Here is a 25,069-nt window from a genome sequence, read left to right as displayed (position 1 = left end):
TCTTTCCTTCTGCCTGTCTGATCCGGGGATGGGATTTTAGCAGGACAGACAGAAACATTAGCAATGCTCTGCAGTTTATGGGGTGAATTTGAGCTTGTAGGAAATCCCGTCATTCTTCCAGCACGTGCATTCATTAGAGCTAAGGGCACTTATACAGATGTTGGGGTGGAGGAGGTCACCTAATAATGTCTATCACAGGGCATCCTTTTTCAGTGCGTGTAGCTCTAAGTCAGCAGAAGGCTGAGGGTTTAATTAGACTGTGACACTACAGAGTTATGGAGATTAAAGGGCATTTGACTTCATTTTTTTCACATGGCATTCAGTTTTTAAAATGTCACTGCGAAGTACTTTAGGGCCCTGTTTCATCACTACATTATTTTTATTCCATGCCAATGTCACCTCATTGATTTCTGGATGGAAGGCTGGAGGGCTCAACGCACCATGGAAATTCTGAGGTTGGCTTTGAAATGAAATCTGGGATTCAGCTCATTTGTCGTCTTGGGGAGTTTCCAGGCTGTGGTCACACTGTGTGTGTTCGTGTATGCAGAGAATGAAAATTCTGCCAGTTTGAGGTTTCTTGCTGGACTAATGACAAATATCACTGCTGAGCCAATGGTCCCATGGCTCGTCTAATGTCAGGTGCCTTCAGGATTACTCAGGCCAGATGTGAGTTGTTAGGAAAAATGACTGTTTTCATTAATATTACTTTAAAAATTGTTTTGTGAAAAAGAACTGGGTTTGGCATTTTCAGTAGAAAACTCATGAAAACAAGAAAATTTATTTTGAAATTTTGGGTTTGGTTCTACCTTTGTTTGTTTTTTTTATCATTTCTTTCCTGCTATCTTGTTCTACTTGCTCATGTTTTTGCACTCAGGAGGTGAGGGAAGCAGAGGAAAGGATAGAGCTCTCAAAACACTTGGAGTAAAAGCTCTACAATTTAATTTTGAAGTCTGAGATTGATTTAAAAGAAAAATTTAAGGTTATCCAAAAAAAAATTAGGAAGGTAACTTTCTCAGAGAAAAAATTCAGAAAATTGCCAACCAGCTCAGCTTGAAATAGATGTTTGGAAACTTGACAACACAGCATTGCTAGGATATTTTCCAATTATCATTGAATATTGTGTAGAGAACTGTATAGCATAGAGAGTGGAGATTCCTCCTGTGGAGAAACTTGGGCAGACAGGGATCATTCAGACATCATGAACATGGCTGGAGGCTGCTCCTCTTCCCTCAGTTGCCTCCAGTCCAAGGGGCAGGGCACGTTCTGCACCCTGGGATGAGAAGTTTCTTCCAGGCTGGCACAGCCTTACACTGCCCCTGGCTGCTCCAGTGCTCCATTGCCTTCCCTCCAGCAGCAGGGCACAGGATTGTTTTATTTTCATCTCTAAGCACTGCAAAGACCTCCAGCAACTGAAATGAGAGGCAGGGAGGCAGAGGCAAACATATTATTGTTGTTGCTATTACTCCTGTCCACTTTGTGAGGTGTCCAAGAGCAGACCATGAGGATCTCCTGTTTAAATTGAAATGGTGTTACTTAGTGGCCCAAATGTCTTCCAGCTTGGAGTAAGGGATGCTGCAACAGCTTTTGGGACATGAGATGTTTCCAGGCCAGAACCAGTGAAGAGAAAAGGAAAATAAACCTGTTAGTTTCAGATATAGACTGTGCACAGGAGCCATGTGCAGACCATGTGTCCGTGTGCTGAGTGCAGATATTTGTGCAAAATGTGCTGGCACTGGGCACATCTGGGCAGTTGTGCACTGGGGTGAGTGTGCAGGTGTTGTATGAGGGCTTCTGGCCCCGGTTTGAGGTTATGGCTGGGTGCACCCTGAGTACAGGCTGTGAGTAGCTGCTTCTCTTTGTGGCTGAGGTGGATGGATGGGAATGTCCAATCTGCTTGGCTGAGAGGACATAAGAAGTAATTGCAAAGAATTCTGACAGTGTCTCAGTTCAGCCTTCATTCTAGCTTCAACTTCTGAATTTGGTTTGGGTGATTATTCTTCACAAACTTGTAAAGAAGGAAAAGATGTAGTGGATAATCTATATATACCTGTAGATCTTAAAGACAAAATGTTATTTCCCTTCAGTTCTCCCTGTTCTTGTTTTGATATAATTTTAAAGAATAAAGAATTTGACATTTTTTGTAAACAATATTTTGACCCACCTTTCTCTGGGGAGCATCCCTACTGAAGGGACACTGGCAATACAAGGTCTGGTTTGTAGCTTCCATGTGGCCAGGCTGCTTTTTGTATCTTTAAAGCATAAGAACAGCTTTACTTATGTCTTGTGAAAATTATCTCTTGCTGAAAAAAATGCAACAGATTAACTGTGTCTTCCTGCTCTCAAAAGCATGAGCTGCTGTCTGAAGAGATCTAATGAGAAGATTAAAGATAAAGGTTCTGAATTCAATTTGAAGTGTCAATATGTAACTCAGTAAGAAATGAAACATTTTTCAATTACTGGTAATATGAAACAAAATAGTGGGAAATAGAAATGGCAATCTTTTTAGCTAACCTGAAGGCCATTTCCAAGAGGCACTGTGCATTAACTAAGCAGTGAAAATTTTTACATCACTATTTTCCCTTGTGCCCATAATAGCATAAAATAAAAAGATTTTAGATAAGATTTCATTCAGTGAATCAATTGCAAAACCACACAGAGCCTTAGTGGGCATTCAGTGCTCGATCTAATGGAAATTTTTACGAGGATGTCAATGCTAAGTTGATTCCTACAGCGGAAAGCACATACAAAGGATCCAATTACAGATGGAAACCTTTTGCTTTCTAAGAGACTTTATTAACCCCTGAAGCACTGAATATGCAAAGGGTTAGTGAAAAGTTTTTTGATGAACTAGATGATGGTTTATATCTGCTTGCTCCCCTCACAACCGGCTCATTTTCTTTTTTTCCTTCTGCAAATAGAAAATAATACTGTGCCCTGGAGGTAATGAACAATCACAGCAAAGCATGCAGAGAAGCTATTGGATCCTAGAGGAAAGGCACAAGCAGGTTACATCAGCTGTGGGAAGGATCTGCCTAACACATTTTAGCCTTAAAAAGATACCATGCCATGAAAATGGCCAGCAAAGAATAAAAATCCTTGTTAGACCTTCTACCACAGAGTCTTCAGTGAGTGGGGAATTTGTAACGCAGGACTGAGACTACCAGCATCCAAAACTCAGGGGAGCAGGAAGGGTGATAGCATCACCTTGTGTGATGAGGCAGTGTGTTGGTACTGTGAGCTCCCCATTTCACAGAGCTTTAGGGGCAGATTGGGGAGCATCTTTCATTTCAAATTCTCCTCTCCATGGGGAGGGAGCAGAAAAGCTTTACAGTGGTTCTTATAGCAATATGCTTGGAGACAGGGTATGCAGGTTTGGAGTTCTACTGTTACAAGCCCATAGGCAGCTTTTCTTAATTTATGTTAAATAGTTTATTATTTCATGGGATCACTTTGCCTGGTGAAATCTCAAACATGTGACACCTGCCTGCTCTGAATGGCAAGCAAAGCTCGGGAGCTGAATTTTTGGTGAGGAGCTCATGAGCAAGAACATTTTGTTGGTGGATGTGTGCAAGGCTTGAACAGTCAGGGGGGTCTGCAGTGTGTGCAGAGCATTTGAAGAGGAGGTATATGAATTTTTATGACCACTTTTGAATACTTTTTGTTCTTCTGCTGAGCCTTTGTTCTGTTTAATCTCACCTCCTCCTACCATCATTTCACCACGCTTTAGCCCAGGGCTGTGCTCACAATCTGTGTACATTTGAGACACTGTCCATGACTGCACTATATATTTTATATATATAAGATAGATATATTATAGAAATGAAAGAGCAAAAAAGGTAAGGCTGGTGACATGAGTAAACTTTGATTTATTCCCACTTGTGATAAGGTCTAGCTTAATTCCATGGCAGCAACTCTTGATTCATGGTGGAGTAAAGTAGAAAAAGGCCATGGCAGAAGTGTTTATGAACTGAACTCTAACTGAAACCCTAGAGGTGGAAATCCAGCCTCAAGTTTCAGATCTGGATTCAGATTTGACATGCCCCAAAATTTCTGTGGGTTCAGATCCAGGCTTTTGTTCTGAGCCCATAAGAGCCCAGTGAAAATTCAAGTATAATGTTTGTTCAACACTCCTGACAGCACTTATTCACTGCTCTGCTGAGACTGCAGATATGAAAACAAGCACAACATGCCCTGGGCAGCCTGGCCAGGCTCCAGTGGGGAGTTTCATCCCGTGGAAGAGATGGAAAGATGGCCTGAGCCAGGGTGCTCAGCCTGTGCCTGGAAGCATGCATGAGGGGCTTTTGGCTTCTCCTTGTGAAATGAAAAGCAAGAAGAATATAGGGTCAAAGTTCTTTAAATCTCCACTGATTTTGTTTGTGTTTAAGCTCTGGACATTTGAGATGTGGGAATGTCAAAAATGCCTTGCACAAGCCAAACTCACCCACTTATCCCTTGCATATTTTGAAATACTTTTTACTTTGTCCCTGAAGTCCAACCTTGGTCCCAGATGATGGGCAGTGAAATCACTTGGTGTTTATCCTTGCAGGGTGAGCTCTGTAGGTAACTGTTGGTACTAAGGGATCCCTACAGCTATTAGTTTAAAAAAAAAAAAAAAGATCCTCTAGAGACAGAAGTTTTATATGTTTATGTTGCTGTAGCAGGAGAGGAAGGGAGGCCACTGTGCAGGAATGTGTTGTTCAGTCCCTGGTTGCCCCAGGCTATGGCACACTGGCAAACAGCACTGGGTTTTCCCTGAAGAAAGATGGATCAGTCTCCCTCTGTTGTGTTGTGACTTCCCAAACCAATAGACACCTCGAGACTTTCTTGTGAATAACACGTTTGTGTCTAAAATTAGGCCAAGCCAGAATGCAGCTCTGGGGTTGGCTTTGTCCCCACCATCTGTTGTGCTGGAGATGAAAGGAGGCCCATGGGCAGCTGAGTTGCTTCCATGGGGACTTGTCCAGGTCTTATTTCCCAGTTCTGAATTTCTTTGACTGGTCTAGCTGAATTATGAGTTTCAGATTAATTTGTGCTCCTGTGATTTGAGAGAGATGTAAAATAGTCTTCAGTGTAGAAAATATCTATGGACCTAATTTTTCTGTGCAAAATGACTTGAGATTTTGTTGAGCCACACATCTGATTTAATTTGGGCCAACTTACACATCCCAGCTTTGCTAGTTTAGGCTTAGGCTGTTCAAACAGTGTTGTCTTTACTTGGGTGTACCAGCAGAACCAAAGTCTCTGTCAACACTCAATAAATAAAACAGCAGAAAGCCTGTAACTTTTAATGATAAATACTGCCAGTATCCTGTGATAGGCTTTCCTGGGGGAGTGATGAACCATATTGGCATTGTGTACAAGGAGAGAATATCCTGCAAGTGAGAGCAGCTATATTTAGAAGACAACTGCAGCAGCAGTGGGGAGTGCTGAGGTGGCTGTAACTGATATCCCAAAATGGAGGTCAGTAATTTGACCTTTTTGCTTGGCAGCTGAGCAGCTGAGCCTTGTTGTTGTCTTTTTGGACAAATTATGAGTGGAAGAGCTGCTGCCTGTTCAGAAAAGCTCTAATCAATTTGCTATAAATAACTAAAAAATTATTTACAGCAGATTTGATAATTCCATCACATGCCAGGTATACTGTGCAGTTTCTGCTGAAGGGAAGCACAGCCCATCACCATGAAAAAGAGAACAAGCTTAGAATAAACTTAATTGTGGGAAATAACTAAAAATAGACTTTTCCAATAAAATGTTGTCTTTCAAATCTTCTTTGTAATATCATGAAACAAACTATTTTAGTTAAAACAGGTTTTATGTAGTTATACTGCTTTCATCTTTCTGCCCATCTTTAAATTGAGAGACTGGACATTATTTTAGAATTGGTTTTTCAGGCTAAAGAGTAGTAGTTTCGGTGGTAATACTAGTTTATAGGAAGAAAATATCATTCTGATGTGACTCAGCCTCAAAAATTCTCCAAATGATTGCAAGGGCCTTTGGGCCCACAACAGGCACAGAGAGCAGTAAAATTCCCTGCCTAGGGACTACCAGAGCCACTGCTCATGCCAGCAACAGGAAAGCCAAAATGGGAGCACAGTCACCCATTGCTTGTCTCCAGCAGGGTTCACTCCCCATTGAGGTGGGTGGTGGTTCCCCCACTGTGCTGGCAATAGAAATGGATGTGTGTTCATCTGAAATACTATTATTTACCCTTTGTACATATCCAGATTACACCATTGCTGTGGTTTGCATCAGGTAAATCTGAGAATGTTGTAGAAAGCCTGTTTTTGAGGACAAGGGGTGCTCATGATCAGCTGTTCCAACCTGTGCCATTCCCAGTCTTTCACAGAATCATTAAGGTTGGAAAAGACCTCTGAGGTCACTGGGTCCAGCTGTTAACCCAGCACCACTGTGTTCACCACTTACTTGATTAAGATATATGGCGATATTAAAAAAAATCACCACTTTAGTCAAACATTTAAAAATGAGGAGGTGACAGGTATGCAAGGATGACACACAGGTTCTCAGAAGAAATACCTTTTCCACTTTCACTGCATACTACTGCTCTGACTTTTCACATACACACTGCTGCTGGATTTTTTTTTCATTGGTCTTGTCTCTCCTGTGCTTTTGAACTTCAGCTTTAATTTCTTACAGTGCTCTTTCTGCCACTTCCCTGTCATTAATTGCCTCGCTCATGAGCCCTACATGAGTGTCACTTTGTTGGGCTGCCAAGGTATGTAGGATATAATGCATCTCCCTTGTTTTCTTTTCCTACCCTCCTGGCCCTGAGCCAAGGAAACGCCATCACCTCATCACCTGCAGCTCGCCATTCTAATATCTCTCATTTTAAATTAAACCTCACATTTTATTTCTCAGGCATGGCAAGAATTTTACAGCACTAGCACTCTAAAGAGGTGTCTCTCCAGACTCTTTGCTTCATTTCTGATGCATTTGCATAGGTGGGCAAGCTGATTCCCTGTGGAATTTACTGTGGCAAGCACTGGAATAGGAGAAAATGTATGGCACAGTTGATTGAGCTGGGCCTACCTGACAGGTGCCCAGCTCCAGGGGTTAGAAACAAGTCACATTTGCTGCACAATTTCAGCATTTCTTCAGCATGATCTGACAAATGCTATTTCAGAAAATTTTAGGATATTTTTCTCTGATTTGACACTGGGGTGGGCAGATTTTTTGCCACAGGTCAGCATTTTTCATATGCCAGTGCTGCTCTCTGGGCATTTTACCTTCCTGCTCCATAAGGCAAGGAAAAGCTTTGTAGTGAAGCTCAGACTACTGGTGGCTGAGTTCTGCTGTTAAACTTTTAATGCAGAGATCCAGGGCTGGGCTAGGCTGAACTTGGGTTTGGAAAGTTTTTCTGTATCATGCTGGGCAGATATATGTTTGGATTCTCTTCTTGTTTACGTATTTTTCTTGGCCCCTGTAACTGTGTCTGCATTGTGATTAAAAAGTATTTAATTAACATACAAAAATAAAATTTAAAAGTGTAATAGTTATTGTAAAAATAAAACTGTACCAAACCACTCAGGCAAACAGCACCCTGGGGAGCTGGTAAGCTTGGAAAAGCTGGAAAAATACAACTACAACTGTAACAACTTCTCTCAAGAGGGGTACAACCAGTCAGAAAAATAAAACCCACCATCTACTACAGCCAACAACCACCCTGAGGGCATCAAGGCAAGGCAAATAAAACACACACCCAAAGCTGAACGAGGAAAGTGCCTTTCCCCATACTTCTTCCCAAGACTGGGGGGTGTGAGCAGCCAAAAAAGTCAACTGGGCTTTTCCTGGGATGGCAGCTTTGGGAGATGCAGAGGTGAAATTGTGGCTCTTTGAGCTGCAAAGCTTGTGCCACTTGAGAGCCAGATGCTTTTGTCAGTGTTGTGTTAAATTTCTCAGCATCAGGTGTTTGTTCCTGGGTTTCTCTAGCTCCAGGTCTGGCTGCTGCGTCACCTCCCCTGCAAACAGCAGAAATGTCACACACTGAATTCTTGCAGTCTGCCAGAAAATCTTTGTCAGAGGGAGCAGGGTCTGATGGCATTTCTTGTCAGAGCTGTGTGACACTGAAGGCAGTTGACAGCTGTGGTGTTGAAGCCAGGCTGCAGATGGGCAGCGTGGGGCACCCAGGTCAGGGCGCTGAGATCCTGCAGAACCAGAGATCACGGCCCTTGCACGGCAGCAGCTCTTCCTTCACTGCATTCTTGTGTTTTTACTAGCTTGGTTTCCAAACAGTAAGTTCTTATTTTTCTGTCCTGGCAGTAGGTGGGATTAAAATGCTTGAACAGAATTAGCAAGTGAATATGAGAAACAGAGAAGGGCTTAGAGTGGGAAGCCTGGGTCAGGGAGATGGGCTTTGCAATTAGTCCTGCATGCTGTGAGGCTGGGGATTGTCATTATCTCCCAAAGACCACGTCTTATCTTGAGCCCTCTGAAAGCACTTTTCTTCCTGGGCCTCCCTGTCCTGGATGTTTCTGTTGGCCAAGGGCTCCTGGCCATCCCAGGGGACCAAGGGACCTCCCAGGCACTGGATGATGTGAGGGGCTGCTCCAGGGGAGCTGGGGGACCTGAGCTGGGGGTGAGGGGCCCTCCTGGGGGTGTGGAGGGGTGGAAGGGACACGGGGGAATTTGGGAGGATGCTCTGAGTGTGAGTCAGGGACTCCACTTAGGGGCAGAGCAAGATTTCAGGGCACTCTCTGCCCAAAATGCTCCTGTGATATAAAATCTGCTGGCCTTTTGCATTGCCTGAAGGCTCACTAATGCACCAACGCATCTTTCTCAACTGAGTGATTTAAATCTCTCTGAGGCCAGAATATATAAACTCTCCTAAATTGCTACAGCCACATTTTTACTCCCTTTAAAAAACAAGTGTAAATTCCTCATAGCCAGCCACTCTTTATGGATCCCTTCAGTGCTTTTGTGAATTGCAAGGTCCTTGGGCCCTTGCCATTAATATCAGGTTTGCAGCAACTGAATTATTTTCATGATTAAAGATAGTAAAGGATTTACAGGCTTTTTTTTCCTCCATAAAAATCTCTCCTGGTTGCATTTGTCCTGAGCTCTGCTGTGTTTCACAGAAAATGAGATGGGAATTTGTGCTAAAGCAAAAAGTTAATTTCAAAACTGCAGTAGAATTGGGGATATAATGGCGTATGATAAGGATTTTGTTTTTTTTTTTGGTGGCTCTGGGAACAGAGTCACTATCTTCTGTGTGCAGAAACTCACCTTAACATGAACAATGAAAAAATACTAAAAAATACTTCTGCCAGGGTAATTAACATGTCTTTCCCCTACAAAAAGGTAACATCACCTGTCTATGCCCAACCCTTCTCTCTCAAACAAAGTGCATTAGAAATTTTTATTTTTGCTTTTTTTTTTTTTTTTCTCACAGCCATGGACAGACATTGTGCTGTTAGTTTATTTTACAAAATTTTCTGCAGAGTGTTATTGGAAGGCTCAAGGAGGCACCTGCACGATGTCTGAGTTCATAGTGGGATGGATGAATCAGCCTTGATGAAATAAGAATCATCCTGGACTGCTGACCAAAACAAATCAGTTGTTTGATGTGATTAAATCATTTGGTGGTTAATGTCCCCAGCAGTATTTATTCCTGTAGCCTCAGGCATTTCCTTGTGCTGGTCCAAGCCACTGTACCAGGTGCTGGAAAGTTCATGAAGTAGTAGCCAAAGCCCTGTTGTGCCCTGGGGGATTGACATCACCCTACAGGGACAGAGCTGGGTCTGGAAAAGCATCCTTCAGACAGCGTGGCATCCTTTCCAGACAGGTGCTACTTTTGGCCTCCCTACTCAAAGCTACTAGAAAGTGGAGATTTATGAGCCAGCTCTATGATATATAGCATTTGATCTTTGTCCTGATGGCTTGCAAGAACTTGGACCTTGGTTGTTTCTGATCCCTTGGCCTAGCAGTGCTGAGCTGGCACACCTCCAGGGCAGAATTTAGCAAGTCCTGCAGTTCAGACCAATATAACTTTTTTAAACTACTGACAAATGTGATCTTCCTTTGCTCCTTACCCTTGATTTGCCTCAATTCATTTTCCTGTCACTGAAATCCCTCATTAGTTCCCAGCCCAAGCCGTTCACAATCCTTGCTGAATTTCTTCTTCTTTTTTTTTTTTTCTTCAGGCTGAAACTTTGGTCTGGCCTTATAATTACAGCATTATTAATGTATTTTTATCATTGTTAATTATTTTTACATGCTGAAATTGATTCAATATGCCTGGAGCTGCCATGCTGGAACATGCCTTGATTCTTTTCCAAGCTGGAGCCCTTGTGCACCAAACGTGGAGAGTTCCAATGGCTTTAAATCACTATAAACCTCACTGAGTGATTTAAGTTATTGGAGTGTGTTCAAGTTTTTATAAGCCCTTGAATGTGAACTCTGCTCGAATTCTGGGTATGTACAGTGCAGTGGGATCTAAAATGGTTTGAGTGCTCAACATACTTTCTAAGCCCCTGGCTGGCTGGAGAATAATCAGGTTTGTCGGGCAGTGCACTGTGCAGGGACTTGGTATGATGGGAACCATCACATTTTAAAAATGTTTTTAATTCCTTTAAATTGGAACATTCCTGCTTCATTTAAGGGACTTTGGGCAGAGCTTTCTCTGTGGCTTGGAGGATCAGCACTGCCCTGAAGTGGGTTTCATCCTGGTGTTGATGGATTGACTTGTTTAAGGTCAGTCTCAAGGCAAGACATCCCTAATCTCTGGTGACAGCCAGTGGAGTTGTGATTTGTGCCAGGACCCCAGGTTTGGGGTGTGCAGAGGGCTGACCCCTTCTCTGATCTCCAGGTCAGGTCCTGAGTCTGGGTCAGTGGTGTCTGTCCTGACCCTGGTTTAGAGATGAACACACACCAGAACAAACTGTCCCTGGGCACATCCCCTGACCAGGAGGGCAGCAGGGAGGGACATCAGAAGCCAACAGCTGGACAAACTGAAATTTTGGAGCTCCTTTTTAGAATGTCTCAGGTCAGGAAAACGCTGTAAGAACACAGGTGGGAAGCTGGCCATGCAGTGGAGGGAGGAGACCAATGTGGGTGAGAGACAGCAGGGCAGAAGAGCTCCCTCTCCCCCTGATTTCTGTGCACATGGCCCAGCACTACTAACACACCATGGTAAACTGGCTTGGGAACCTCTCAAGTGAAAATGAAAAATCTGAAAACTTAAAAGGGTGTTGGAGGAGCACTCTAGCTGCAGAGCAATATGATCCACACCTCTGAGGAGCTGCTTTTGAGACTGGTGCACTGGAGACAGCAGAGAACCCCATGTCCTGCAAAATATTTACTCGTTTCAGATTTCATTTTTTATGGACAACTGCATAATATCTCCACTATAATTCCCAGCCCTTGCCATCAAGTAGCCAGATCTTTTTATACTCACAAGTGCAGCTGCTGAACACATTGCTGTCATTGGGAGTTTTGCCTTGATGAATTGTTTTATTCAGTTTGATATCATTAGGTATGTATAGGGGATGTTAACCTGTGAAGTAAAACATTTAAGATTTGTACCCATAAAGCTAATTCCTGCTGCTTCTGCTCAGTAAATAATGACAGCTGTAAGATCTTTGAGTGCTGAGCACCTTAGAATACTTTTTGTTATGTACCTATATGGACATATATTTAATATTCTCAGTTGATTAAAAAGTAGCTTTCTAATCCCAATGGACTAAATTCTGCCCTGAATTACTATACCTGAAGTAACTTTAAATAAAACAGAGAAAACCTGAGTTTACACACCTATTAGTTAGGGCAGGATTAAGCCCATCATACTGCTCAAATCTCATTTTAATAGTAAGAGAGAGTTTATTAGTCATCTTAATGACAGAGCACACCCCAAACTACTGTTCATTCAAGAAACAGGTCCTTATACTTTAAATAACATTTAATTCTCCTTAAAACCTCTTTTATTAAAAAGTTTTAAGAATAATATTAAATACATAAACAGCCATGTTAATTAGATTATATAGTTAATGTACATTGGAACTATGACTTATTGCAGAGTTACTGACCATGAAAGCACATTTTGATCATTCCAGGCTGTAATCCCCACTTAATCCATCCCCAGTCTGTCAATCAGTTGAATACAATCAGGATATTTATGATCACATCAGACCAGAGATCTGGAAGAATTTAGCAACTTTGCAGAGCTGAGTCCAGAAAAGGGAGGGGGGAAATGTTTCCACTGGCAAAATGAACCATTGCCAGGAAAAACATTATTGTTGACTTGGCCCATGTAATTGAATTTTCTACTCAGAAGTAACTTACAAACCAGCAACTAGGAGAAATTATCAATGCTGGGAACTCTCATAATAACAAAGCAGAGGAGTTTTACCTGGCACAGCATTTTTTAAAATCATATTTTTCTTTTTTTTTTTTTTTCAGCATCGCGCTGTGGTTTTTTCCTATCCTAATTTTCTGCCATCGTGCAATAATTTGAATTGCTAGGGCAGCAGGGGAAAGCATCCCTTTCTTGGGCCCCTACCTCCTGACATCCACCTCAGCCCCTGCTCTAGTGGTTGCAAGCTCCTCCCAGCAAGACCTGGGTCTCTCTGGACAGGGGACACCTGAACACTGATGGGGCACCTGATCCCCTGCCCTGCCTGGGGAAGGCTTTGGGGTCTGAGCTACTTTTACACACCTGAATCATGTCTCAGTATTTTTGTAAGGGCTGTGCAATTCAGTAGAAAAACATGTGGCAGCAGTGAGGGTGTCCTACAGGAATGTGACACTTCTTGCATGGCTGTCATCTTCTGGGAACTGCAATTGTGGGTTATTTCAATGTCCTCCATCCTTGAAAACATTGTCCATGAAAGAGAAGGAAGCAGGAAGTGTTAGGAAGAAAGATGTAGCAGAAGCATGAGGATCAGCACTGCTCAGCTCAAAGTGGGGGAAACCGAATGGGGCTTTACAAATTTGGGGGATATGCACCCTGTCCATGCTTTCCATCAAACCCAGGATTATCCTCTTGTATCCACAGTCCTACCTCTCAGTGTCAGGATGTGGTAAATAACTTCCATTCTGGACACCTTATTCTCTCACTTTCTAACACAGAAAAACTGAGGTAGGAGGCTGTGTTATCACTGTCCTTGCTGTTGTTCATTACTATGCATGGAGTGTGATTTCCATGTCTGTATAGACAACAAAATTGGCATGTGCCTGCTCAAAGCCACATGTGAGAGCCTGATCTGGCCTTTTCTGCCCTAAGTAATGTTAAGCAATAGTATGAAGACTTTCACCTGCTGATGCACAACCCCTGTGATCAAGCTCAACCAATAAGTGACTTTTTCCTCCCAAGCCTGAGCAAATCCAAGCACATTTCATACTTTGCCATTTGATTGTGATTTGGTCCTTTGCCTGGATGGCAAAAGGCTGGATTCCAAAAAAATGTTTCTTCCATGAGCTTCAGTGATTGGAGCTGAGCTGAGCTTAGATAGGCAATCCTGTGATGAACTTTCCAAGTTCCAGCTGGCTTTTTACCAAACTCCCCCTTGGTAAGCTCAGAAGGCCATTGGAGATCATGCTCAAAGGATGAGCTTGCTGGGCTCTTGATCTTGTCTCCTCCAAGGCATATTTTTCTCAGTTGCTGCTTTATCACTTCTGACTTAGAACTCTCTTAATAATGCTCTCTATGAGAAGTAGACAAATATGTCTTAGGGGAGGGGTTTGGTTATTGAAGAGAGAAGTGCAAAATAGAAAACAGCAGGATAATCAATATTCTGTTAGGCATTGCCAGGATCCTCCTGACAGAGATTCAGTCAACACCCTTTCCCTACTCTAATAGCAGTAGAGGTCTTGGAATGGAGCATTGTCAGGGGATTAGTCTTCTGCTTGCAGAAGAAATGCTTTAGCAGTTCATCAGCAGCGTGATGCCATTATCTTGTTGACAGTGCTCTGTGTCACTGATACTGTCTCTGATGCAGCTTCTGTTCAGACACAATTTGCTTTCATTAAGCTTTCATCTAAGCTGTCCCTTTTGCAGGACATTTGCCTTCATTTTCCTACAGGTACTAGAGCATCCCTCAAGAACTGTGTAAATGGTTGCAATGAAGGTGTTTGATATTAAATGAGCATTAGGAAGAAACGGTAACCAACAGCCCAGGAGTCTTTGCTGCCTGTGGCATGACACAGCTCCTTGCTTGAGAACTTGAAGTATGTCAGTTATAGTTTGTTTCTATCAGAGTAATGTAGTAGTTGTATCTATACCACTTTCCCAAGAATGTAAATGCTTCATTAGTTCTGTCCCTGTCCTGAAAAATCTAATATGGCACAAATAAAGTGCGGTAAATGGCTTCATGGAAAGCAGATGTGAGTGGAAGCCTAGACTCCTACCAAGGCTTTAGGGGACTTCAAAGACTGAAAGAAAAAGCTGAACAAAATATTTGACTGTGCCAAATTTTCACTGTTCTTGATGAAAGAGCAAAAGTGAGGAAAAAAAAAAGAAAATCTAGCTCCTTGTTTTCATTTTCTGCTAGCCTAGGGCAAGGCTTTTAGAAGGAATAAATTACAAGCAAACAGGGAGAGAGACTGAATGGAGCAACTGCTGAACAAAGGGCATTCTTGGAAGGGTCTGGCTTTAGAGAACCTAGAAATTGTCAGCTCAGTTATCAGGAGGCAGCCTCCCTCCCCTCTTGCCAGCCGGCTGCTTTGAGCGCTGCCGCACTCCCCGGGAGCTCCCTGCCTGCAAACGCTGTCCCTGCACGGCCACGGGGAGCCCTTGGAAAAGTGTCCAATGCAGGCGTGGCTGGAAGGACAGCCAAATGCAGAATGCTTTGAAAACCTGGCAGCAGATTTGAGCGCAACATAAATGACTGCAACCTTTAAAGCTGTTTTGCAGAACAATTTGGGCTGTGCTTGGAAGTGATGTAGAATATAGATGATGGTATTCAAGAGGCTAAAACATGCCAGCTCTGAAAGCTAGAATAATTTATTCCTGTTGTTTTGGGTATCATGTACTACATAAGGATTAAAAAAAAAAATAAATAAAGAGCCATGCACAGAACAATCAGATTTTTCTTTTCTTCCTTAGATTCTGTGTGGGGGTAAAGGCTGTGACTTAACAGTTGGTCAGAAAAGAGAGGAGAAATATAAGAAACTAAGCTGTGCTGCTTGTGGCAGTTTTATGAAATGATGTTTCATCTGTTTAAAATCTTTTCTATCCCTATTTCCTTGCAAACTGCCCTCTAGGTTCCACCCCAAGTGAAGGTTTGGCTGGCAGATTCTTGCTGGTGGCTTTGACGGTCTCCTCTACCAGTGAGCACCACTGTTGGAGGTGCAATTTATGGTCCTGAGCTCTGGGCTCTCCTCGCTCCATCTGAGAGCAACCTGCAGGGTCATCTTTATCAACATGGCCAGGAGGTATGTTTTTTACACAGGCATATGGTGCTAGAACAAGGGAGGAATGGTTTTAATCTGACAGATGGAAGATTTAGATTAGACATTAGGAAGAAATTCTTCCCTGAGTGGGTGGTGAGGCCCTGGCAGAGGTTGCCCAGAGAAGCTGTGCTTGCTCCATCTCTGGAAGTGTTCAAGACCAGGTTGGACACAGATCTGAGCAACCTGGGATAATGTAAGGTGTCCTTGCCCATGGCAGGGGGCTAGGAACAAGATGAGCTTTAAAATCTACCCCAAACAATTCTGTCATTCTATAACTTGAGCTATACAATATTATTCTCTCCATTTTTCCTGTTGAATTGTACTTCCTTCTCCATGTCCTAAACCAGAAATATCTTTTAAGCAGTATTAACCCACTCTTAGTCACTCAGTTCACAGCTTAATTCATGTAGGTGCTCATTGTGGCTGCACGTGACGATGAGCTAATGGTTTGAAGAATGTATTTTGTAGATGGACACATAGTTATGAATTAGCTGTGGGACCTCAAGGGACATTCACCAAATACAATTGTGTTGCTGAAAATAATTATGTTTGCTTGAGTTTGGGCCAGACTGCCTAAAGATTCTCCACTTTGAAATGAGCTGTTGTTGGCTCAGCCCATGGTTTAGGTGTAACTATGGAGGTTTATTTAATTTTTATAGTACTTTTTTTTGAAAACCAAAAAAGAAAATAAGGCAGCTGAAGTGGATGAGCTGAGTGGATGAAAATCCTGGTACTTGCTAAGTGCTTAGCTGATTTCCCACTCCATTTTCTGCAGTAGCCCGAATACCAGGCTGTATTTGTTTGCTGCTGCCTGCTGAAGCCTTCGACCTCAGCCTGCCCTTCTCTCCCTTAGTGCTGACAGTAAGTGAAGAAATGCGAAATTCATTCATCTGCCGGAGAGCCCTTTGAAGTTCCCCACTAAAAGCTCTATTGTTTTATTAGCTGTTAATGCGGCACGGGGGAATTGGGCTGTGCATAGCAGAGCCGGGGTGCGGGGGGGCCCTTCCTGGCAATTTGTCACTCTTGAGAAGTACGACACGCTCTGCTCTGCGAGCTCGCCGGCGAGCGGCGCGCCGACGGCTCCGGCCGGGGCTGCCGGGGCCCGGGAGCCGCGACGGCTCCGGCCGGGGCTGCCGGGGCCCGGGAGCCGCGAGGGCTCCGGCCGGGGCTGCCGGGGCCCGGGAGCCGCGAGGGCTCCGGCCGGGGCTGCCGGGGCCCGGGAGCCGCCCCCGCCCCGGGCCGGGGCTGCCGGGGCCCGGGAGCCGCCCCCGCCCCGGGCCGGGGCTGCCGGGGCCCGGGAGCCGCCCCCGCCCCGGGCCGGGGCTGCCGGGGCCCGGGAGCCGCGAGGGCTCCGGCCGGGGCTGCCGGGGCCCGGGAGCCGCCCCCGCCCCGGGCCGGGGCTGCCGGGGCCCGGGAGCCGCCGAGGGCTCCGGCCGGGGCTGCCGGGGCCCGGGAGCCGCCCCCGCCCCGGGCCGGGGCTGCCGGGGCCCGGGAGCCGCCGAGGGCTCCGGCCGGGGCTGCCGGGGCCCGGGAGCCGCCCCCGCCCCGGGCCGGGGCCCTGCGGCGGGGCACGGCCACAGGCTGGGGTCACACGCCGCTGCTCTCCGCAGGATGGGGTGGTGATAAATTAAAGATAGTGCAGAGCCAACCGCGCTGGCTGCAGCTGGAGAGCGGCTGTGGAGGGCCTGCTGTCAGAGTGGGCAAATGGCGGCTCTGGAGGGTCTCTGAGGGGAGCGCTGTGGGTGCTGGGGGTAGGCTGCCTCTTCACTTCCCTGCGTTACCATGGTTTGGTAATGAATGGCTGAAGGCAGCTACTCTAAATCCTTTTCCTTTCCTAAATCCTTTCTCAGGTACGTCCATGTGGGGCTGCAAGGTGCTGCTTGTCTTCTGGAGACTCTCCCAGACCAGCACTGACATCACGGGCCACGGTGATGGCTGGTGGCTTTCAGGGGTGATCCGATGCCTGAACACCATCGTGGCCTCCTAAAGACACATTCTAGGAATGCTACTAAACTGAAAAATGAAGCTTGTCCTTCCACAGGCAAAGAGTCAGTGAGCCACAGGTAACTGATAAGGCACCCTTCTCCTGGTGTCTGTCACCTCTCTGTATGTCAGTGCTCTCCCAGGGAGGGAGCTGCAGGGAGCTGCTGCTGTGTGTCTGTCCATTCACACATTGTCCTGCTGTCCCCAGTGCAGGGCCTGAACACCGGGCACAGCGCACCCGGGAGATACCCGGGATATGAAGGGGGTGCTGCCTCGGGCTGTTCATGGCAGAGGTACAGAGGCCATCCATCACTGCAAGCGCTGCTCCAGCAGCACAGAGCAGCTGGTGGCAGGGGCTGTGTCCCACAAACACAAAAAGGACAGTGGCACAGGCTGCCGGCCCCGCTGCCCGCAGCCAGCCCCATGTTTGCTTTGCTCTGCTCCGACTGCTTCTCATTAACTCAGCTGGGCACTCCATCACCACAGCCTTTCTTTTCATCCTTCTTCCCAGAGCCTTCTGTGGCACCTAAACTAAGTCAATAGAAATGAAAAACTTGTGTCCTCAGCCTGACAATTCTTGAGAACTTTGCTCATGCTTTGCACAACTGTTTACCTGCGCCGCAAAGGGCGCTCCTCAATGGAGTGTTGTCCTGCCATGTGGAACTGCTGCTGTTTGTTCTCAGAGGAAATGAGCCTCCCAGCATTTTCCCGTGGCAGAAAGGTGAGGGGTCATGAGGAGCTTGTCTGCTAACATCTATAATGTGGGAGTGTACAATGGATTTGATCTGCTGGGCCCTCACCTCTGGGCTGCATCCAGGCAGGGTGGTACCTGAGCAGAGAGGACATGAGCACATCAGTGGTGAGATCAGCATTCCTCTTTGGCAGGGCATTTAAAATTCAATGTCTTAGAAAAGCACAAGGCAGTGGCAGAAAATAGTTCCCACTTTATTGTCCTGATTCAGCAAATCACCTGTGAGATTTGTGTGTGTCTGTTCTGCATAAAACACATCCCTAGGGTTTGAAATGTGCATTGATGGTGAAGCCTTTTTAAGGTTTATTGTAAATGGTCACAGAAAGGGTAACCTTGCAAGGCAGTTGTTGTAGACCTAAACTCAATGCACAGTGCACATTAAGCAGCTCTCAAGTAGTTTAAAAGTAGTTTAAAAGCCAGTGCCTATTCTAACATTGCTTGTGGGTTTGACATTCTTACCAAAACATTTGTAACCACTTTAGTCCAATGTCAGTATAGTTGTAAATCACAAAGAAAATATAATAATGAAATATTAATTATGAAACTATTTATTATGCCTGTGTTTCTCTTTGACTTAAATGATGCCACAATTTATTAACATGATATATGTGTAATTGTATTACCAACCTTTGTATGCAGTCACAGCTAGCACATAGGCAGGCAGGGAAAGCACACAATGAGCACGTGCAGCTGCTGTGACCTCCTCTGCAAATCCCAGCCACTTTGGAGCAGATGGGAGGGAAAACAATCCCTGATTTAGCAATTAATGTCTTTTGGGCTCCTGTGCACCTCTGGGTTTGTAAAGCACCTCTGGGACTGGCTGCTTGACACTGGGAGGCAAGTGTCACCCTGCTACTAATCAACATCACCATCTTCCCAAATCCCAGCTCTTGGCCAGTGGTTAGATGGCAATTAGGTGTGCAGAATGCCCACGTGCTCCCCCAGCTGCTTAATTAGAAAAGCTTTAGGATGACACTTTCTCTGAGGGAAAAAGTGTCAGGAAGCCTTGGAAAGATGTAATTCCTGAACAAATCCCTGCAGGCAGAGTGCACACACCTTTTGCCTGGCTGGGCTGTGTTTCAGGACTTTTACCAGAGCACTCATGGTGCTCTGCTTCCCACTCAGTGGGGGATTTGCTCATGTGGGTGCTGAGTCTCAGCACAGCCACTGCAGAGCCTTTAAGCCCTGAACTGGAGCATCCCTGCAGCAGTGCAATAGATTGGTTCCTTGCCACCTAATTTCCAGAGGTTTCATAGGGATTTGAACTCTATCTCAATTTTTTTTTGCTTTAATGCTTGGAAAATATATTTAAAGGAAGCATATACACAAAATGTTGCTCTACAGAAATGTCTCTTTCATTATATTCCCATTAACCTTAGAATGCTTTTAAGCACTTTTCTTCCATGGGAATGAAACTGGGAAATATTTCCAGCCACTCAAACATTTTTTATTTCAACTCATGGGAATTGGTCAAACTCAAGATATCAAACAGAAACCAACTGGCAATTTGTCTTTCAAAAATCCCCTCTGTCCCATTCCTATGGCTCTGCATTCAGAGCCCTAGTTCTAAATATAAAGTAGGGGTTTTGTGAAGGTCACCAGCATTTCTAGTGCCAGCACGGTGCAGAGTCTCACTGCTGCATTAGAAAGGCAGGTTTGTGCTTACCACATTGCTTCACAACTTGATAGAAAAGACATTTTTAGAAAGTAGTTTGGTACTTCAAGCAGTAGAAGTGGCTTCCAGTGGAAAAATGGTGTCATGTCCCAGGTGACTTGTGCCTTCAAAGCTGGGTAAATGCCACCACAGGGTTCTGGCTTTCTGTTGGAAAACAACCAGAAGGGTGTGCTGAGGTTTTCTCTCTTTTTTTTTCCTAGTCTTCAATCTTACAACCACTGTTTAGAGTATCTGAAGGTGAGGCCAAGGGGAAGGTTGGGTGCTCTCTGGTGTATCTCAAGCTATAAAGGTACCAGAAGGGTCCTGGTGTGGCTCCTGCACTCACTTTGGTGTTGTCCTGCATGTTAAAGCAGAGGGTGAAGAACTGGAACCAATTACACCTTCCCTGATTTCTTTCAGAGATTTTCCAGTAAATGGACACATAATGTTCAAGTGGCCTGTGGATGCAGGGGATGGGAAGAGGCAGGTTTTAGAGGGGCGGGGAAACCTGATGCCCAAGGCAGGTATTTGAATGTGTTTTAGAAGAAATGGAAGTGAGGAGTGAGGGAGCTCACATTATGGAACTGATGGCATCCAGCTGGGCTGCCTGACACAGGGCCTGTCCACACTCTGTTGTCACACAGCAGAGAGCAACTCCTCCCACAGGCACTTTGCTGAGGGCCAGCTTGCTCCATGGGGGACTGACAGCTGTGGGGAACCTGTGAGACATCCCATGGGGTTGCTGAGGGTTTATACCCACAAAATTCTTCTCTGTTTCAGCGAGATGTGTGATAAGTTCAAGCCAAGAAGACACATTTCCGTCCTTAAGTTGTGAAGCTGTCCAAGTTACAGACAACCATATTTCCAGATGGGTAAAATTCCAGAGAAACCGTAATGGATTTGACACATCTCAAACGACGACGATGGAGGTGTTGACTCCCCCTTTAATTCCTTCCCCTAACAGACAGGGTCCCTGAACGTGGACCACTTCACTGACATGTGCAGCACTTGTTTCTCTCTCTCTCTCTCTGCATGTCTGGTTGGCTTTGCCTTCCTCCCCTGACTCGTAACTCCCAGCTCCTATCCTGCGGGAAAGATTAGGGAGGATAGGAAGTCGTCTGTGCAAAAAGCATCCCTGGCCAAAATAAATACAGGTCACAAGATTAGGCTTCATCAGAACTTTAAGCCTGGCCCAAGCTAAACAAATGAGCTGTCATGCCTTGGTAAAAGCTGCAGTATGAGTGAGCTGGCACGACTGCAAAAACGGTAAAGCAGTTAATAGGTTTTGCAATATGGAAGCTTAAAGTTTTGTTTTCAATTCTGCATTCCTGACAGTCAAGACTTGCACTGAACTTCAAATGTCATTAATTTTGTGTGCTGGCCTTGCTCGCTGCTATGCAAACACCTTCCCAAAGCACAGCAATTGCAGCAAAACAGCACCACGGGGCTTGTCCACCCAAGGGAGTCCTGACAGTGCAGAGGAGCAAACAGGGGATGGTGAAAAACACCCCATTTCCCAGCTCTTGCCTGTTGACACTCTGAGACTGAACCTTTGAATGAATTACAGATCTGTTAAAAAAAAAAACAAAACACAAAAAACCCAAAACAAAACTAAAACAAAATTCTAGCTGTTCAAATACCTGACTTTTTGATGTCCAAATGTCCCATAAAAATAACACCAGAGCCATGGACACCGGGTGTAGTGTATAGCCATTAGGTAGTTGTTCATGAAAAAGGGTAACTGAGCCAGTAAATAGGTGAAATCTCCCAAGATTCCCTTTAAAGGGGGTAATTTGCACCAAGAGAGGACTGTGAATATTTTCTCTTGCAACGAGTAGAGTCCATGAACACGGGACTCAGGCATTGTCCTCTGGCTCTGTGACTGCCCTGTTATTCATCTCTGGAGTTGTTAATCCCCCTGATCACTTTGATTCCCACACCTGCACAGTGGGCATGAGAGCCACTATGCTGGAAAAAGTATTGATGCTGGAAACCACAGAGAGGCTACAGCAATCTGCAGCGCTCTGCTATCTTCAAAAATTACTGGTCTTAAACATTATAAAGAAAAAAACCAAAACCAAACCAGCAAGCATTAAAAGTCTTTATGGAACAAAAGCCAGGCTTTTAATAATGTTTTAACGTACTTGACAAAGCTTTGGTTCAGAGCTAAGGCCGGCCTCTTGCAAGTATGCAAGGGTTGAGACAATTGAAAAACCAAAATACTTCTCCCAGTAGAGACCTTGCAGCTTATCAGGTAACTGCAGACTGTATTTTGGCCACTTTTAACTGGGCATTAAAAGTCTTTTTGACACTTTCTTTATTCCCCTACAATAGACTCTAACAGCCCCTCGGAGGCCTTCTACAGCCCAATGTGTAAAATGTAATGGGGATTGGTTTAAAGAGTGGAATTTGACCTGAGAGAGATGTGAGTATTCAGGGACTACTTAGTCCTCAGTAGCACTTGGGGGCTCTTTAGTTTGTGGGGCACTTTATTACTCATGAGTGCTCAGGGACACTCGTTTGCTGTCTGGTGGCTTTCTCTGTTCAAGCATTGCTGTTTTGCTGCAGAGCAGAGAGAGCCTTCCTTCTCCTCCTCTTCCTCCTCCTGTTCATGGAAGGAGCAGCTGGACCTGGGGCTGCTCAGGAATATTAAGGTGTCCTGGAGGGTGTTTGTCAGTAGAACAGGACTGAAGTTAGTTAGCTGGCCATGGATGCAGGGGAATGTCTGGTGTTCCCACAACTGTAAATATATGGATAAGAGGCTAAAGCAAGCCCACAGGGAAGCTGTTTGTGCTGGTGGGGCTCTGCATAACTCCAGTGCAAAGCTACTCATCAATGCCTTTAAGAGAGGTACTTGTTTCAGCCTTGTCCTTCTGCTTTTCCTCATCCTCCTGGCTGTGTCCCTGAGTCCTACATCAGCCACTGCCAAAAGCAGAGGGGGATGCCCTGGTGCTGGCAGATTCTGTTATTTCTGTGAAACAAGCTTGGGTGAAAGTGCCAAAACTCTTGCCCTGCCCTGAGCTGGCACTCTTTTGCTTTCCAGTATTGGCCAGCTGTGGGGATGTGATCATTCCTCATCCACGGCCACAGCCATCCTCCCAGGCAGGGCTGCATGCTGGAGGGAATGAGGTGGGCTCAGAGACAGGGGTAGTCCTTTTCACTTTTACTTTTCCCCTTAGCTTAAATTATTCCCAGACGTGTGAACTCAGCAAACAAGGATCAAGTTTTCTCCATAAGGCAAGGTTTAGTCCAGAGCTGGAATAGTGCCTGAGCTTCCCAGTGGTCAGGAAAAAGCTTGCAGGGAGCAGATGAGCAATTCCTTTTGTATTTTCCATCCATCAGGAAAAGCTGCAACTGAAAAAATAGCTGAACTGGAAAATAAAACTAGACATGTCTGAACAAATATGGAAACCATCCCTGGCTTGGTATTGGAAAAGTCTCAAATGCTGGAAAGAGAGAAGCAGAGAGAGGGAATGGATAAGTTTTGGCCTCTGTTAGGAATATGGAAGGAATTATTTCATTCTTTTTCCCCATCTATTTGTTCTCTATATGGCACTCTGTGTGGTTAACCCTCCATCTATGTCATAAATATATGTGGCAGAGACAAGATTTTTTCAGAGATCCCAACCAAAACATCTGTTTTGCATCTGTGGTTTTGCATATGTAAATATTATTACTAATAGTAGCACAAGCCATCATAATGGCAGCAGGAATAGAAACACTATTAATAGTCATAGTGCTGACATTTTATTTGTGTTGCTGCAGGAGGTCACATCGTGCACCAGCACTCAGCTGTGAGTTTGAGTGAGAACAAAAGGATGGCTGTGACCTCCAGGAGCTGTGTGAGTGAGCTGGGACACTGCCACGGGGGTGGAGCCCAGATTGTAACTCTGGGACTGTGGCACCTGAACCTGACCATTTCCCCCAGACCCTTGCAGAGACCTTTACAAGTGGAAGTGGCTTCTTGCAACTCTTGTCATGCAGGCAAGGAGGGCAGGATTCCCAGTGGTGAGAGTGGCTGAAAAGCACCTGAAGAAAAATTGAAAGTAAAGGCACTGATTTGATTCCTGCTTATCTGGAAACTCCATTTATCCTGGTAGATTCAGGGGAAGAGCAATAGTCTTGGGTGTTGCTCCTGCTGCACCTGAGATCTCACCCCAACCCAGCCAAAGATACCTTGTCTCTCTCCCTACAGACAACAGGCTCTTCTAGGTGGGTGACCTGTCAGAGCAACTCCTTTTGCAAACCATCAGCAGCAGGGTGGAGACCTTGTGTCTCTGCTTTACTGCTGCGATTAAAAGGGACAGCAACTCTCCTTCTTCCCTTTGCTTATTGAATTAGTAGACCTCAGGGCTGGGGGAGCTGGGCCCAGGAGCAGCAGGAAGAAGGCCAGATGGAGCAGGAGGAACAAGGGCACAGGCCATAGTTACCAAACCTGCAGAGCTTGGAGGTGCTGGTGCTGCCAGCAGCACTGCAGAGAGGAGAGATGCCGTGAAAGGAGGAAGCACCCAGCATGTTTTAGGCTCTGGTCTGACCCACGCAGTGCCTGGAGATACACAAGCTGACAAAACACAACACACCCATCTCCTTCTAGGTATTGCCTGGGTTGAACTGGTGTCTTTGTTCCTATACGAGGAATGCTTTTTGTTGGCTCTGGTTATGTTGCTGGATCTGTAGTGCATTAAACAGCCCATCTTCTGGTTTGTATTTTTTCCAGTTATCGTGTTTCACGTATTCTGGCTCCTTTCAGGCAGCTCTGTATCCCCCCGAGCAGAGACTAAGCAGGATCCAGTCCTTGAGCTTGCTGCCTTCACATGCACAAAAGGGATGTGGACTCACATCCCACATTTCTCTGCTGAGTTGTGGGAATATTTGCAGCAGGGACTCACACCTTGCTCTGCTTTCAGTCTATCACCTAGCTCACGTTACCACAGCTGGACACTGCGGGCTCAGGGATGGTACATGCTGCCAGTGACACTTCACATCACCTCTCTACAAGCTGGTTCCTGAAGTCGGTCTGGGCCAGCCAAAGTTTGTACTTATTTTTCACACCATTCAGATTTTGATTATGGCACACTAGAGCAGCACGTGTAGGAGTGGGGGTTGGCTGGTGGGTGCTTTTTAAAGATCTGCTCCGACAGCCACCTTCCCTGGGACACCGCAGCCCTGCGCCCAAGCTCCTCTTCAGTTCTCCAAGAGATGCTCCGCTGATCTTTTGCTGCCCACTCTGAGGAGCAAGCGGTGTCTGTGGGTGGGCTGGGCCTGGCGGGGCTCTCCCGGCC

General features: G+C 45.4%; 1 long non-coding RNA gene across 3 annotated transcripts; it reads left to right on the top strand.

The window, feature by feature from the left end:
• Nucleotides 1-11: 11 nt before the first annotated feature.
• On the top strand, nucleotides 12-18,680 carry LOC146765717 (uncharacterized). Of its 3 annotated transcripts, XR_014949652.1 has the most exons (5): nucleotides 69-8,246; nucleotides 15,211-15,381; nucleotides 16,175-16,260; nucleotides 17,250-17,462; nucleotides 17,591-18,680. It is a non-coding gene; the product is annotated as an uncharacterized LOC146765717 (long non-coding RNA). The 3 variants fall into 3 exon arrangements; XR_014949651.1 differs by having other exon boundaries at nucleotides 12-13,517; nucleotides 17,250-18,680; XR_014949650.1 differs by having other exon boundaries at nucleotides 41-8,246; nucleotides 17,250-18,680.
• Nucleotides 18,681-25,069: the final 6,389 nt, after the last annotated feature.

Source organism: Lonchura striata, chromosome 20 (assembly GCF_050655825.1).
Source record: "Lonchura striata isolate lonStrDom1 chromosome 20, ASM5065582v1, whole genome shotgun sequence".
NCBI lineage: Eukaryota > Metazoa > Chordata > Aves > Passeriformes > Estrildidae > Lonchura > Lonchura striata.
Note: the sequence above shows the minus strand (reverse complement) of the source record. Positions and strands in the feature narration are given on the sequence as shown.